Source organism: Primulina tabacum, chromosome 10 (assembly GCF_025594145.1).
Source record: "Primulina tabacum isolate GXHZ01 chromosome 10, ASM2559414v2, whole genome shotgun sequence".
Lineage (NCBI taxonomy): Eukaryota > Viridiplantae > Streptophyta > Magnoliopsida > Lamiales > Gesneriaceae > Primulina > Primulina tabacum.
In genome coordinates this window covers 30,422,974-30,437,306 of record NC_134559.1, presented here as the reverse complement: position 1 = coordinate 30,437,306, position 14,333 = coordinate 30,422,974, and the positions used below count along the sequence as shown (strand labels likewise).

The window sequence follows — 14,333 nt, the reverse complement described above, 5'->3', positions numbered from 1 at the left end:
TCAAGGATTTACAACGTCTTCCATGTCTCACAGCTAAGGAAGTATGTCTCATATCCAAGTAGCATTCTTGAAATTGAACCGCTACTAATCAAAGGAAATGTGAACGAGGAAATGAAATATGAAGAAGTCCTTATTCAAGTAACACCAAATACCAAGTGCTGAGATGCCGAACAATTCCATATGTCAAGATACAATGGTCGAATCATATGGAACGAGAAGCAACTTGGGAATTTGAAGAACGTATGCGCACTCGGCACCCTCACTTTTTAAAGATTTATCTAACTCAAGTTTCGAGGACGAAACTTCCAATAAGGAGGGTGGGATGTGAGAACCCGGATTTTTCAAAGCAAAGCACCTCAAAAAGCTCGAAAAGTAGCTCAAAAAGAAGCTGAGGCAATGCAAAACCTTGAGAATTGAGGGTACGCCACTCGGAAGAGGAAACTCTTACCTCACAAGCTAAAACCCTCAGCTCAAGGAAGCTCCAAGATTCTTGGAAAAGAAACCCCATGCTCATGAGCTCAATCTTTTAGCTCAATGAAGCTCATTCTTTCTTGTCCTAAAAGAATAAAAAAAATAGAGCTAGGAGGAGAGCTAAAGCATTGGAAAATTTTAATGTGCAAGAAATTACCCTTGAGTAAACCAAGGAGAAGAGCTAAAGGATTGGACATATTTATGACCATTGAGTTAACCAAAGAAGGAGCTAAAAGAACTAAAGGTTTGGAAAAACTTATTATACAAGTGATGACTATTGAGTTAACCAAGAAAGGGAGCTAAGGGAAGAGCTAAGAGGCTTGGACCAATTTATTGTGCAAGAATGGACTCTTTAGTAAACCAAGGTGACCTTTGATGCTTGAGTTAACCTTGACCACATTGATGGCTTGCTTGGGCTCCAATATTTCGGTCATGGGGAGGGGAAAAGACCATACTTCACCTATAAATACCACCTCAACATGCTAAAGAAATCACACCCAAAAATCAGCAAGAAAAATTGGCTCCTTTCCCTCCAAAACCACCTCTCGGCTGTCGCTTGCAAGAAGAAAGAAGGAGGAGTTGTTCCGGCTTTTCAATGCTGTGATTTGCTATCCACATCGTTGTGAAGATCATCTCCTGGTTCGGTCATCACTTGGCCGAAATTCAACAAGTTTCGTTCGCCAAAGTTCTGCACATTTAGAACCGTAACTTCGAGAGTACTGTAAGTGGGTTTTTGATATGTATATTCGTTTGTATTTTTAAATCTTTAATATATAAGTTATGACATGCATGAATGTGTCCTCTTTTTTCGAAAACAGCATGATGACCGTCTTTTAAAATTTCGATCGATTATGTGTTTTCTTCTATGCTTCGAAATTCGTTGGTTCCGCTGAATCCGTCTGAAACTCTGATAAGTTCTGTCTGGTAAACTTTGAATTCTGTGTTGCACTATTACAACTCGATTTGAAATGGGACGAGAATTGTAATTCTGTCTGGCCCCCATTGGTGGGTATAAAACCATGTTCTGTCTGGCCCCCATCGGTGGGTATAAAACCGTATTCTGGCCTCAACCCTTAGAGGACTAACATATTGGGGACAATTTGACCATGGAAATGAGATGAGTAACAGTGTTCTGTCTGTTCCGATCTGTTCTGTTCAGAATTGTTCTGATCTGTTTCTGAACTGCTCTGAATCTTCTGATAACCTCTGTCTCATATTTATTTCGTTTCTGTTATGATGAGTTAAAAGTGATAAGATTTGAAAGTTTGTTAAAGAAATGTTTTAAAGATTAAGTTCTATATGTATCATTGGAAATCGATCGACCCCCACTTGCTGAGTGTTTCCCAAAACACTCAGCCCTTACAAATTTCATATTAAAATGAAGAGTAACTGAATGAGGAGGAACAAGAAGCCTTCTGGGGATGGTAGCCGATGAGCAAGATATAAGAAATCAAGACTTTATTTTCCTTTTGTTCAGTTTTCGCATTTGCAACTCTGATTATTTTTATTCTATTGTCAATGTAAAGACAATGTTTTATTTATGAAAAAGACTGGTTTTAGTCATTTCGATACGAGGCTTAATTGTTTAAAACTAATTGTTAAAACAATGCCGGATGTCACATGCTCTTCGAACACGGGGCGTGACAACTTTCCGGGGGTCACCCATCCTAGTACTGCTCTCGCCCAAGCACGCTTAACTTCGGACTTCTGATAGGATCCGGTGCATTAGTGCTGGTATGATCGCACTCGACATTGAGTGGGATGTCTATTCTTATATCCCTCGAGTACGTGTGGAGCGAGCGGCGATGGACAACACGCGGCACTACTCTCGCCCAATAAGAACCATGAAGTTAAGAGTTCTGGCGCGATGGCAGAGCTAGGATGGGTGACCTCCCCGAGAAGTCCTCGTGTCGCGACGATTTACGTAAATTATGGCTAAACAGTCGAAATAATATTTTTTAATGAGTTAACCGTCTCCGGAGTAATCTGCGTCATACCATTTCGCACAGAACTGGCTCAGGACAACAAAAATCGCTAAATGTTTCCAGAAAATAGAAAAAAAAATAAGAATAAGGAAATAGCGAATGTAAAGATATTATTATGCCTGGGATACGATAAAATGGATCCGAAATCGAATTTCGGACTTCCTAAAGGGATTTCTCGAGGAAACATAAGCTTAACAGAAGCGGAAAATCGTAAATTAGTGGGTCTTAAAGAAGGAATTCGGCTAAAATCTCGCCAGCTCATTGCGGAGTAATGAGTCTCGTTCGTTTGCCCGTTTACAATCAAATTAGGCTACAATTTTGTCCAAATCTGGTAGTGCCCGAGCTACGTTGATTTCATATGTCTTATCTGATCCCGATCGAGATTCAGATGATTTGAGCCAAAAATCGTCTATCAACAAGTAATCAAAAATAGAAAAACACGAAAAGGGGTGCAACACGAGGACTTCACAGGGGGTCAACCTTCCTAGTACTGCTCTCGCCCAAGAACGCTTAACTTCGGAGTTCTGATTGGATCCGGTGAATTAGTGCTGGTATGATCGCACCCGACATTTAGTGGGATGTTTATTCTTATATCCCTCGTGTACGTGTGGAGTGGGCGGCGATGGACAACACGTGGCACTGCTCCCGCCCAATCAGAACCATGAAATTAAGCGTTCTGGCGCGATGGCAGAGCTAGGATGGGTGACCTCCCTGGGCAGTCCTCGTGTCCCGACCGTTTACGTAAATTATGGCTAAACAGTTGAAATAATTGTTTTTAATGAGTTAACCGTCTTCGGAGTAATCTGCGTCATACCCTTTCGCACAGAACTGGCTCACGACAACAAAAATCGCTAAATGTTTCCAGAAAATAGAAAAAAAATAATAATAAGAAAATAGCAAATGTAAAACTATTATTATCCCTGGGATACGATAAAATGGAACCGAAATCGAATTTCGGACTTCCTAAGCTGATTTCTCGAGGAAACGGAAGCTTAACAGAAGCGGAAAATCGCAAATTAGAGAAGGAATTCAGCTAAAATCTTGTCAGCTCATTGCGGAGTAATGAATCTCGTTCGTTTGCCTGTTTACAATCAAATATGGCTACAATTTTGTCCAAATCCGGCAGCGCCCGAGCTACATTGATTTCACATGTTTTATCTAGTCCCGATCGAGATTCAGATGATTTGAGCCGAAAATCATCTGTCAACAAGTAATCAAAAATAGAAAAACACGAGAAGGGGTGCAACACGAGGACTTCTCAGAGGATCACCCATCCTAGTACTGCTCTCGCCCTAGCACGTTTAACTTCGGAATTCTGATGGGATCCGGTGCATTAGTGCTGGTATGATCGCACCCGACATTGAGTGGGATGTTTATTCTTATATCCATCGAGTACGTGTGGAGCGGGCGGCGATGGACAACACGTGGCACTGCTCTCGACCAATCAGAACCATGAAGTTAATCGTTCTGGCGCGATGCCAGGGCAAGGATGGGTGACCTCCCTGGGAAGTCCTCGTGTCGCGACCGTTTATGTAAATTATGGATAAAACAGTCGAAATAATATTTTTTAATGAGTTAACCGTCTCCGGAGTAATCTGCGTTATACCCTTCCGCACAGAGTCGGCTCACGACAACAAAAATCGCTAAATGTTTTCAGAAAATAGAAAAAAAATAAGAAAAAGAAAATAGCAAACGTAAAGCTATTATTATGCCTGAGATACGATAAAATGGAACCGGAATGGAATTTCGGACTTAGAGAAAGAATTTGGCTAAAATCTCGCCAGCTCATTGCGTAATAATGAGTCTCGTTCGTTTGCCCGTTTAAAATCAAATTTGGCTACAATTTTGTCCAAATTCGGCAGTGCCCGAGCTACGTTGATTTAACATGTCATATCTGGTACCGATCGAGATTCTGATGATTTGAGCCCAAAATTGTCTGTCAACAAGTAATCAAAAATAGAAAAACACGAAAAGAGTGCAACACGAGGACTTCCCAGGGGGTCACCCATCCTAGTATTGTTCTCGTCCAAGAACGCTTAACTTCGTAGTTCTGATGGGATCCGGTGCATTGGTGCTGGTATGATCGCACCCGACATTGAGTGGTATGTTTATTCTTATATCTCTCGAGTACGTGTGGAGCGGGCGGCGACGGACAACACGCGACACTCCTCTCGCCCAATCATAACCATGAAGTTAAGCGTTCTGGCGCGATGGCAGAGCTAGGATGGGTGACCTCCCTGGGAAGTCCTCGTGTCGCGACCGTTTATGTAAATTATGAGTTAACCGTCTCCGGAGTAATCTGCTTCATACCCTTTCGCACAGAACTGGCTCACGACAACAAAAATCGCTAAATGTTTCCAGAAAATAGAAAAAAAAATAGTAATAAGAAAATAGCGAATGTAAAGCTATTATTATGCTTGGGATACGATAAAATGGAACCGCAATCGAATTTGGGACTTCCTAAGAGGATTTCTCGAGGAAACGGAAACTTAACAGAAGCGGAAAATAGCAAATTTGAGGGTCTTAGAAAAGGAATTCGGCTAAAATCTCGCCAGCCCATTGCGGAGTCTCGTTCGTTTGCCAGTTTACAATAAAATTAAGCTACAATTTTGTCCAAATCCCGTAGTGTCCGAGCTACGTTGATTTCACATGTCTTATCTGGTCTTGATCGAGATTCAGATGATTTGAGCCGAAAATCATTTGTCAACAAGTAATCAAAAATATAAAAAAACGGAAAGGGGTGCAACACGAGGACTTCCCAGGGGATCACCCGTCCTAGTACTGCTCTCGCCCAAGCACGCTTAACTTCGGAGTTCTGATGGGATCCGGTGCATTGGTGCCGGTATGATCGCACCCGACATTGAGTGGGATGTTTATTCTTAAATTCATCGAGTACCTGTGGAGCAGGCGGCGATGGACAACACGCGGCACGGCTCTCGACCAATCAGAACCATGAAGTTAAGCGTTCTGGCGCGATGGCAGAGTTAGGATGGGTGACCTCCCTGGGAAGTCCTCGTGTCGCGACCGTTTACGTAAATTTTAAATAAAACAGTCGAAATAATATATTTTAATGAGTTAACCGTCTCCGGAGTAATCTGCGTCATACCCTTCCGCACAGAACCGGCTCACGACAACAAAAATCGCTAAATGTTTCGAGAAAATAGAAAAAAAATAAGAAGAAGAAAATAGCGAATGTAAAGCTATTATTATGCTTGGAATACGATAAAATGGAACCTGAATCGAATTTCGGACTTCCTAAGCGGATTTCTCGAGGAAATGGAAGCTTAATAGAAGAGGAAAATCGCAAATTAGAAGGTCTTAGAGAAAAAATTCGGCTAAAATCTCATCAGCTCATTGCGGAATAATGAGTCTCGTTCGTTTGCCAGTTTACAATCAAATTATGGTACAATTTTGTCCAAATCCGGCAGTGCTTGAGCTACGTTGATTTCACATGTCTTATCTGGTCCAAATCGAGATTCAGATGATTTGAGCCGAAAATCGTCTGTCAATAAGTAATCAAAAATAGAAAAACACGAAGAGGGGCGCAACACAAGGACTTCCCAGGGGGTCACCCATCCTAGTACTGCTCTCGCCCAAGCAAGCTTAACTTCTGAATTCTGATTGGATCCGGTGCATTAGTGCTGGTATGATCGCACCCGACATTGATTAGGATGTTTATTCTTATATCTCTCGAGTACGTGTGAAGCGGGCGGAGATGTACAACACGCGGCACTGTTCTCGCCCAATCAGAACCATGAAGTTAAGCGTTCTGGCACGATGGCAGAGCTAGGATGGCTAAAACAGCCGAAATAATTGCTTTTAATGAGTTAACCAACTCTGGAGTAATCTGCGTCATACCCTTCGGCACAGAACCGGCTCATTACAACAAAAATCGCTAAATGTTCCCAGAAAATTGAAAAAAAATAAGAAGGAGAAAATAGCGAATGTAAAGCTAATATTATGCCTGGGATACGATAAAATGGAACCGGAATCAAATTTCAAAATTCCTAAGCGGATTTCTCGAGGAAACGAAAGCTTAACAGAAGCGGAAAATCGCAAATTAGAGGGTCTTAGAGAAGGAATTCGGCTAAAATCTCTTTAGCTCATTGCGGAGTAATAAGTCTCGTTCGTTTGCCCGTTTACAATAAAATTAGACAACAATTTTGTCCAAATCCGGCAGTGCCCGAGCTACGTTTATTTCACATGTCTTATCTTATCCCGACATTGAGTGGGATGTTTATTCTTATATCCCTTGAGTACGTGTGGCTCGGGCGGCAATGGACAACACGCGGCACTGCTCTTGCCCAATCAGAACCATGAAGTTAAGCGTTCTTGCGCGGTGGCAGAGCTAGGATGGGTGACCTCTCTGAGAAGTCCTCGTGTCGCGACCATTTATGTAAATTATGGCTAAAACAGTCGAAATAATTGTTTTTAATGAATTAACCGACTCTGAAGTAATCTGCGTCATACCCTTCCGCACAAAACCGGCTCACGATGGCAGAGCTAGGATGGGTGTCCTCCCTGGGAAGTCCTCGTGTCACGACCATTTACGTAAATTATGGTTAAAATAGTCAAAATAATTGCTTTTAATGAGTTAACCAACTTTGGAGTAATCTGCGTCATACCCTTCGGCACAGAACCGGCTCACGACAACAAAAATCGCTAAATGTTCCCAGAAAATAGAAAAAAAAATAAGAAGAAGAAAATAGCGAATGTAAAGCTATTATTATGCCTGGGATACGATAAAATCGAACCTGAATCGAATTTCGAACTTCCTATGCGGATTTCTCGAGGAAACGGAAGCTTAACAGAAGCGGAAAATCGCAAATTAGAGTGTTTTAGAGAAGGAATTCGGCTAAAATCTCGTCAGCTTATTACGGAGTAATGAGTCTCGTTCGTTTGCCAGTTTACAATCAAATTAGGCTACAATTTTGTCCAAATCGGGAAGTGTCCGAGCTCCGTTGATTTCGCATGTCTTATCTGATCCCGATCGAGATCAGATGATTTGAGCCGAAAATCGCTTGTCAACAATTAATCAAAAATAGAAAAACACGAAAAGGGGTGCAACATGAGGACTTCCCAGGGGGTCACCCATCCTAGTACTGCTCTCGCCCAAGAAAGCTTAACTTCGGAGTTCTGATGGGATCCGGTGCATTAGTGTTGGTAAGATCGCACCCGACATTGAGTGGATGTTTATTCTTTTATCCCTCAAGTACATGTGGAGCGGGCGGCGATGGACAACCCGCGGCACTGCTCTCGCCCAATCAGAACCATGAAGTTAAGCGTTCTGGCGCGATTGCAGAGCTAGGATGAGTGACCTCCCTGGGAAGTCCTCGTGTCGCGACCATTTACGTAAATTATAGCTAAAACAATAGAAATAATTGTTTTTATTGAGCTAACCGTCTCTGGAGTAATCTGCGTCATACCCTTCCGCACATAACCGGCTCATCACAACAAAAATCGCTAAATGTTCCCAGAAAATAGAAAAAAATAAGAATAAGAAAATAGCGAATGTAAATCTATTATTATCCTTGGGATACGATAAAATGGAACCGAAATCGAATTTCGGACTTCCTATGAGGATTTTTTTGAGGAAACGGAAGCTTAACAGAAGCGGAAAATCGCAAATTAGAGGGTCCTAGAGAAAGAATTCCGCTAAAATCTTGCCAGCTCATTGCGGAGTAATGAGTCTCGTTCGTTTGCCCGTTTACAATCTAATTAGGCTACAATTTTGTCCAAATCCGGCAGTGTCCGAGCTACGTTGATTTCACATCTCTTATCCGGTCTTGATCGAGATTCAGATGATTTGAGCCGAAAATCGTCTGTCAACAAGTAATCAAAAATAGAAAACACGAAAAGGGGTGGCAACACGAGGACTTCCCAAGGGGTCACCCAACCTAGTACTGGTCTCGCCCAAGCACGCTTAACTTTGGAGTTCTGATGGGATCCGGTGCATTAGTGCTGGTATGATCGCACCTGATATTGAGTGGGATGTTAATTCTTATACACCTTGAGTACGTGTGGCGCGGCGGAGATGGACAACACGCGGCACTTCTCTCGCCCAATCAGAACCATGAAGTTTAGCATTCTGGTGCGATGGCAGAGCTAGGATGGATGACCTCCCTGGGAAGTCCTCGTGTCGCGACCATTTACGTAAATTATAGCTAAAACAATAGAAATAATTGTTTTTATTGAGCTAACCGTCTCTGGAGTAATCTGCGTCATACCCTTCCGCACATAACCGGCTCATCACAACAAAAATCGCTAAATGTTCCCAGAAAATAGAAAAAAATAAGAATAAGAAAATAGCGAATGTAAATCTATTATTATCCTTGGGATACGATAAAATGGAACCGAAATCGAATTTCGGACTTCCTATGAGGATTTTTTTGAGGAAACGGAAGCTTAACAGAAGCGGAAAATCGCAAATTAGAGGGTCCTAGAGAAAGAATTCCGCTAAAATCTTGCCAGCTCATTGCGGAGTAATGAGTCTCGTTCGTTTGCCCGTTTACAATCTAATTAGGCTACAATTTTGTCCAAATCCGGCAGTGTCCGAGCTACGTTGATTTCACATCTCTTATCCGGTCTTGATCGAGATTCAGATGATTTGAGCCGAAAATCGTCTGTCAACAAGTAATCAAAAATAGAAAACACGAAAAGGGGTGGCAACACGAGGACTTCCCAAGGGGTCACCCAACCTAGTACTGGTCTCGCCCAAGCACGCTTAACTTTGGAGTTCTGATGGGATCCGGTGCATTAGTGCTGGTATGATCGCACCTGATATTGAGTGGGATGTTAATTCTTATACACCTTGAGTACGTGTGGCGCGGCGGAGATGGACAACACGCGGCACTTCTCTCGCCCAATCAGAACCATGAAGTTTAGCATTCTGGTGCGATGGCAGAGCTAGGATGGATGACCTCCCTAGGAAGTCCTCGTGTCGCGACCGTTTACGTAAATTATAGCTAAAACAGTCAAAATAATTGTTTTTAATGAGTTAACCGTGTCCGGGGTAATTTGCGTCATACCCTTCCGCACAGAATCTGCTCAAGACAACAAAAATAGCTAAATATTCCCAGGAAATAGAAAAAAATAAGAAGACAAAAATAGCGAATGTAAATCTATTATTATCCTTGGGATACGATAAAATGGAACCGAAATCGAATTTCGGACTTCCTATGAGGATTTTTTTGAGGAAACGGAAGCTTAACAGAAGCGGAAAATCGCAAATTAGAGGGTCCTAGAGAAAGAATTCCGCTAAAATCTTGCCAGCTCATTGCGGAGTAATGAGTCTCGTTCGTTTGCCCGTTTACAATCTAATTAGGCTACAATTTTGTCCAAATCCGGCAGTGTCCGAGCTACGTTGATTTCACATCTCTTATCCGGTCTTGATCGAGATTCAGATGATTTGAGCCGAAAATCGTCTGTCAACAAGTAATCAAAAATAGAAAACACGAAAAGGGGTGGCAACACGAGGACTTCCCAAGGGGTCACCCAACCTAGTACTGGTCTCGCCCAAGCACGCTTAACTTTGGAGTTCTGATGGGATCCGGTGCATTAGTGCTGGTATGATCGCACCTGATATTGAGTGGGATGTTAATTCTTATACACCTTGAGTACGTGTGGCGCGGCGGAGATGGACAACACGCGGCACTTCTCTCGCCCAATCAGAACCATGAAGTTTAGCATTCTGGTGCGATGGCAGAGCTAGGATGGGTGACCTCCCTAGGAAGTCCTCGTGTCGCGACCGTTTACGTAAATTATAGCTAAAACAGTCAAAATAATTGTTTTTAATGAGTTAACCATCTCCGGAGTAATCTGCGTCATACCATTCCGCACAAAACCGGCTCACGTTTACAAAAATCGCTAAATGTTCCCAGAAAATTGAAAAAAAAATAATAAGAAGAAAATAGCGAATGTAAAGCTATTATTATGGCTCGGATACGATAAAATGGAACCGGAATCGAATTTCGGACTTCCTAAGGGGATTTCTCGAGGAAACGGAAGCTTAACAGAAGCGGAAAATCGCAAATTAGTGGGTCTTAAAGAAGGAATTCGGCTAAAATCTCGCCAGCTCATTGCGGAGTAATGAGTCTCGTTCGTTTGCCCGTTTAGAATCAAATTAAGATAAAATTTTGTCCAAATCCGGCAGTGCCCGAACTACGTTGATTTCACATGTCTTATCTGGTCCCGATCGAGATTCAGATGATTTGAGCCGAAAATCGTCTGTCAACAAGTAATCATAAATAGAAAAACACGAAAAGGGGTGCAACAGGAGGACTTCCAAGGGGGTCACTCATCCTAGTACTGCTCTTGCCCAAGCATGCTTAACTTCGGAGTCCTGATGGGATCCGTTGCATTAGTACTGGTATGATCGCACCCGAAATTGAGTGGGATGTTTATTCTTATATCCATCGAGAACGTGTGGAGCGGCGGAGATGGAGAACACGCGGCACTGCTCTCGCCTAATCAGAACCATGAAGTTAAGCGTTCTGGCGCGATGGCAGAGCTAGGACAGGTGACCTCCCTGGAAAGTTCTCGTGTCGCGAACGTTTACTTAAATTATGGATAAAACAATCGAAATAATTGTTTTTAATGAGTTAACCGTCTCCGGAGTAATCTGCGTCATACCCTTCCCCACAGAACCCTTAAGACAACAACAATCGCTAAATGTTCCCAGTAAATAGAAAAAAATTTAAGTAGAAAAAAATTGCGAATGTAAAGCTATTATTATGCCTGGGATACGATAAAATGGAACCGGAATCGAATTTAGAACTTCCTCTCGAGGAAACAGAAGCGGAAAATCGCAAATTAGAGGGTCTTAGAGAAGGAATTCGGCTAATACTCGCCACCTCGTTGCGGAGTATTGAGTCTCGTTCGTTTGCCCGTTTACAATCAAATTAGGCTACAATTTTTCCAAATCCGGCAGTGCCCGAGCGACGTTGATTTCACATGTCTTATCTTGTCCCAATCGAGATTCAGATGATTTGAGCCGAAAATCGTCTGTCAACAAGTAATCAAAAATAGAAAAACACGAAAAGAGGTGCAACACGAGGACTTCCCAGGGGGTCACCCTTCCTGGTACTGGTCTCACCCAAGCACGCTTACCTTCGGAGTTCTGATGGAATCCGGTGCATTAGTGCTGGTATGATCGCACCCGACATTGAGTGGTATGTTTATTCTTATATCCCTCGAGTACGTGTGGAGCGTGCTGCGATGGACAACACGCGGCACCGCTCTCGCCAAATCGGAACCATGAATTTAAGCGTTCTAGCGCGATGGCAGAGCTAGGATTGTTGACCTCTCTGGGAAGTCCTCCTGTCGCGACCGTTTACGTAAATTATAGCTAAAACAGTCGAAATAATTGTTTTTAATGAGTTAACCATCTCCGGAGTAATCTGCGTCAAGAGAAACAGAAGCTTAACAGTAGCGAAAAATCGCAAATTAGATGGTCTTAGAGAAGGAATTCGGCTAAAATCTCGTCATCTCATTGCGGAGTAATGAGTGTCGTTCATTTGGCCGTTTACAATCAAATCAGCCTACAATTTTGTCCAAATCCGGCAGTGCCCGAGCTACGTTTATTTCACATGTCTTATCTGGTCCCGATCGAGATTCAGATGATTTGAGCCGAAAATCGTCTGTCAACAAATAATCAAAAATAGAAAAACACGAAAAGGGGTGCTACACGAGGACTTCCCATGGGGTCACCCATCCTAGTACTAGTCTCAACCAATGACGCTTAACATCAGAGTTCTGATGGGATCTGGTGCATTAGTGCTGGTATGATCGCTCCTTACATTGAGTGGGATGTTTATTCTTATATCCCTCGAGTACGTGTGGCGCGAGCGGCAATGGACAACACGCGGCACTGCTCTCGCACAATCAGAACCATGAAATTACGCGTATGGGTGACCTCCCTCGGAAGTCCTCCTGTCACGATCGTTTACGTAAATTATAGATAAAACAGTAGAAATAATTGTTTTTAATGAGTTAACCGTCTCCGGAGTAATCTGCGTCATACCCTTCCGCACAGAACCGGCTCACGACAACAAAAATCGCTAAATGTTCCCATAAAATAGAAAAAAAAAATAAGAAGAAGAAAATAGTGAATGTAAAGCTATTATTATGCCTCGGATACGATAAAATGGAACCGGAATCTAATTTCGGACTTCCTAAGCGGATTTCTCGAGAAAACAGAAGCTTAACAGAAGAGGAAAATCGCAAATTAGAGGATCTTAAAGAAGGAATTCGGCTAAAATCTCGCCAGCTATTTGCGGAGTAATGAGTCTCGTTCGTTTGCCCGTTTACAATCAAATTAGGCTACAATTTTGTCCGAATCCGGCAGTGCCCGAGCTACGTTGATTTCACATGTCTTATCTGGTCCCGATCGTTATTCAGATGATTTGAGCCGAAAATCGTCTGTCAACAAGTAATCAAAAATAGAAAAACACGAAAAGGGGTGCAACACGAGGACTTACCACGGGGTCACCCATCCTAGTACTGTTCTCGCCCAAGCACGATTATCTTCGGAGTTCTGATGGGAGAGCTAGGATGGGTGACCTCCCCTGGAAGTCCTCGTGTCGCGAACGTTTACGTAAATTATGGCTATCACAGTCGAAATAATTGTTTTTAATGAGTTAACCATCTCCGGAGTGATCTGCGTCATACCCTTCCGCACAGAACTGGCTCACGACAACAAAAATCGCTAAATGTTCCCAGAAATAGAAAAAAAATAAAAAGAAGAAAATAGCGAATGTAAAGCTATTATTATTATGCCTCGGATACGATAAAATGGAACCGGAATCGAATTTCGGACTTCCTAAGCGGATTTTTCGAGGAAACGGAAGTTTAACAGAAGCGGAAAATCGCAAATTAAAGGGTCTTAGGGAAGGAATTCGGCTAAAATCTCGCCAGCTCATTGCGGAGTAAGAGTCTTGTTCGTTTGCCCGTTTACAATCAAATTAGCCTAAAATTTTGTCCAAATCCGGCAGTACCCGAGCTACGTTGATTTCACATGTCTTATCTGGTCCTGATCGAGATTCAGATGATTTGAGCCAAAAATCTTTTGTCAACAAGTAATCAAAAATAGAAAAACACGGAAAGAGGTGCAACATGAGGACTTCCCAGGGGGTCACCCATCCTAGTACTGGTCTCGCCCAAGCACGCTTAGCTTCGGAGTTCTGATGGGATCCGGTGCATTAGTGCTGGCATGATCGCACCCGACATTGAGTGGGATGTTTATTCTTATATCCCTCCAGTACGTGTGGAGCGGGCGGCGATGGACAACACGCGGCACTGCTCTCGCCCAATCGGAACTATGGAGTTAAGCGTTCTGGCGCGATGGCAGAGTTAGTATGGGTGACCTCCCTGGGAAGTCCTTGTGTCGCGACCGTTTTCGTAAATTATGGCTAAAACAGTCGAAATAATTGTTTTTAATGAGTTAACCATCCCCGGAGTGATGTGCGTCATACCCTTCCGCACAGAACCGGCTCACGATAACAAAAATCTCTAAATGTTCCCAAAAAATAAAAAAAAAATAAAAAGAAGAAAATAGCGAATGTAAAGCTATTATTATGCATGGGATACGATAAAATGGAACCGGAATCGAATTTCGGACTTCCTAAACGGATTTTTCGAGGAAACGGAAGCTTAACAGAAGAGGAAAATCGCAAATTAGAGGATCTTAAAGAAGGAATTCGGCTAAAATCTCGCCAGCTATTTGCGGAGTAATGAGTCTCGTTCGTTTGCCCGTTTACAATCAAATTAGGCTACAATTTTGTCCAAATGCGGCAGTGCTTGAGCTACGTTGATTTCACATGTCTTATCTGGTCCCGATCGTTATTCAGAACATTTGAGCCGAAAATCGTCTGTCAACAA

General features: G+C 42.7%; 11 non-coding genes and 3 pseudogenes across 11 annotated transcripts; all 14 read right to left on the bottom strand.

Moving 5' to 3' along the window:
- Nucleotides 1-2,099: 2,099 nt before the first annotated feature.
- LOC142512478 (5S ribosomal RNA) lies at nucleotides 2,100-2,219 on the bottom strand (annotated as a pseudogene).
- Nucleotides 2,220-2,902: 683 nt separating this feature from the next.
- Nucleotides 2,903-3,021, bottom strand: LOC142507492 (5S ribosomal RNA). Its single transcript, XR_012805748.1, has one exon. It is a non-coding gene; the product is annotated as a 5S ribosomal RNA (ribosomal RNA).
- Nucleotides 3,022-3,693: 672 nt separating this feature from the next.
- Nucleotides 3,694-3,812, bottom strand: LOC142514329 (5S ribosomal RNA). Its single transcript, XR_012810227.1, has one exon. It is a non-coding gene; the product is annotated as a 5S ribosomal RNA (ribosomal RNA).
- A 616-nt stretch (nucleotides 3,813-4,428) lies between these two features.
- On the bottom strand, nucleotides 4,429-4,547 carry LOC142508147 (5S ribosomal RNA). Its single transcript, XR_012806375.1, has one exon. It is a non-coding gene; the product is annotated as a 5S ribosomal RNA (ribosomal RNA).
- A 646-nt stretch (nucleotides 4,548-5,193) lies between these two features.
- LOC142513624 (5S ribosomal RNA) lies at nucleotides 5,194-5,312 on the bottom strand. The gene has a single exon (XR_012809561.1). It is a non-coding gene; the product is annotated as a 5S ribosomal RNA (ribosomal RNA).
- A 683-nt stretch (nucleotides 5,313-5,995) lies between these two features.
- LOC142508205 (5S ribosomal RNA) lies at nucleotides 5,996-6,114 on the bottom strand. Its single transcript, XR_012806431.1, has one exon. It is a non-coding gene; the product is annotated as a 5S ribosomal RNA (ribosomal RNA).
- A 1,400-nt stretch (nucleotides 6,115-7,514) lies between these two features.
- On the bottom strand, nucleotides 7,515-7,633 carry LOC142508324 (5S ribosomal RNA). Its single transcript, XR_012806544.1, has one exon. It is a non-coding gene; the product is annotated as a 5S ribosomal RNA (ribosomal RNA).
- Nucleotides 7,634-8,315: 682 nt separating this feature from the next.
- On the bottom strand, nucleotides 8,316-8,434 carry LOC142516933 (5S ribosomal RNA). Its single transcript, XR_012812700.1, has one exon. It is a non-coding gene; the product is annotated as a 5S ribosomal RNA (ribosomal RNA).
- Nucleotides 8,435-9,116: 682 nt separating this feature from the next.
- LOC142516932 (5S ribosomal RNA) lies at nucleotides 9,117-9,235 on the bottom strand. Its single transcript, XR_012812699.1, has one exon. It is a non-coding gene; the product is annotated as a 5S ribosomal RNA (ribosomal RNA).
- A 682-nt stretch (nucleotides 9,236-9,917) lies between these two features.
- LOC142516931 (5S ribosomal RNA) lies at nucleotides 9,918-10,036 on the bottom strand. Its single transcript, XR_012812698.1, has one exon. It is a non-coding gene; the product is annotated as a 5S ribosomal RNA (ribosomal RNA).
- Nucleotides 10,037-10,719: 683 nt separating this feature from the next.
- Nucleotides 10,720-10,838, bottom strand: LOC142511406 (5S ribosomal RNA; annotated as a pseudogene).
- A 658-nt stretch (nucleotides 10,839-11,496) lies between these two features.
- Nucleotides 11,497-11,615, bottom strand: LOC142517356 (5S ribosomal RNA). Its single transcript, XR_012813106.1, has one exon. It is a non-coding gene; the product is annotated as a 5S ribosomal RNA (ribosomal RNA).
- Nucleotides 11,616-12,131: 516 nt separating this feature from the next.
- LOC142511657 (5S ribosomal RNA) lies at nucleotides 12,132-12,250 on the bottom strand (annotated as a pseudogene).
- Nucleotides 12,251-13,558: 1,308 nt separating this feature from the next.
- LOC142515085 (5S ribosomal RNA) lies at nucleotides 13,559-13,677 on the bottom strand. The gene has a single exon (XR_012810947.1). It is a non-coding gene; the product is annotated as a 5S ribosomal RNA (ribosomal RNA).
- Nucleotides 13,678-14,333: the final 656 nt, after the last annotated feature.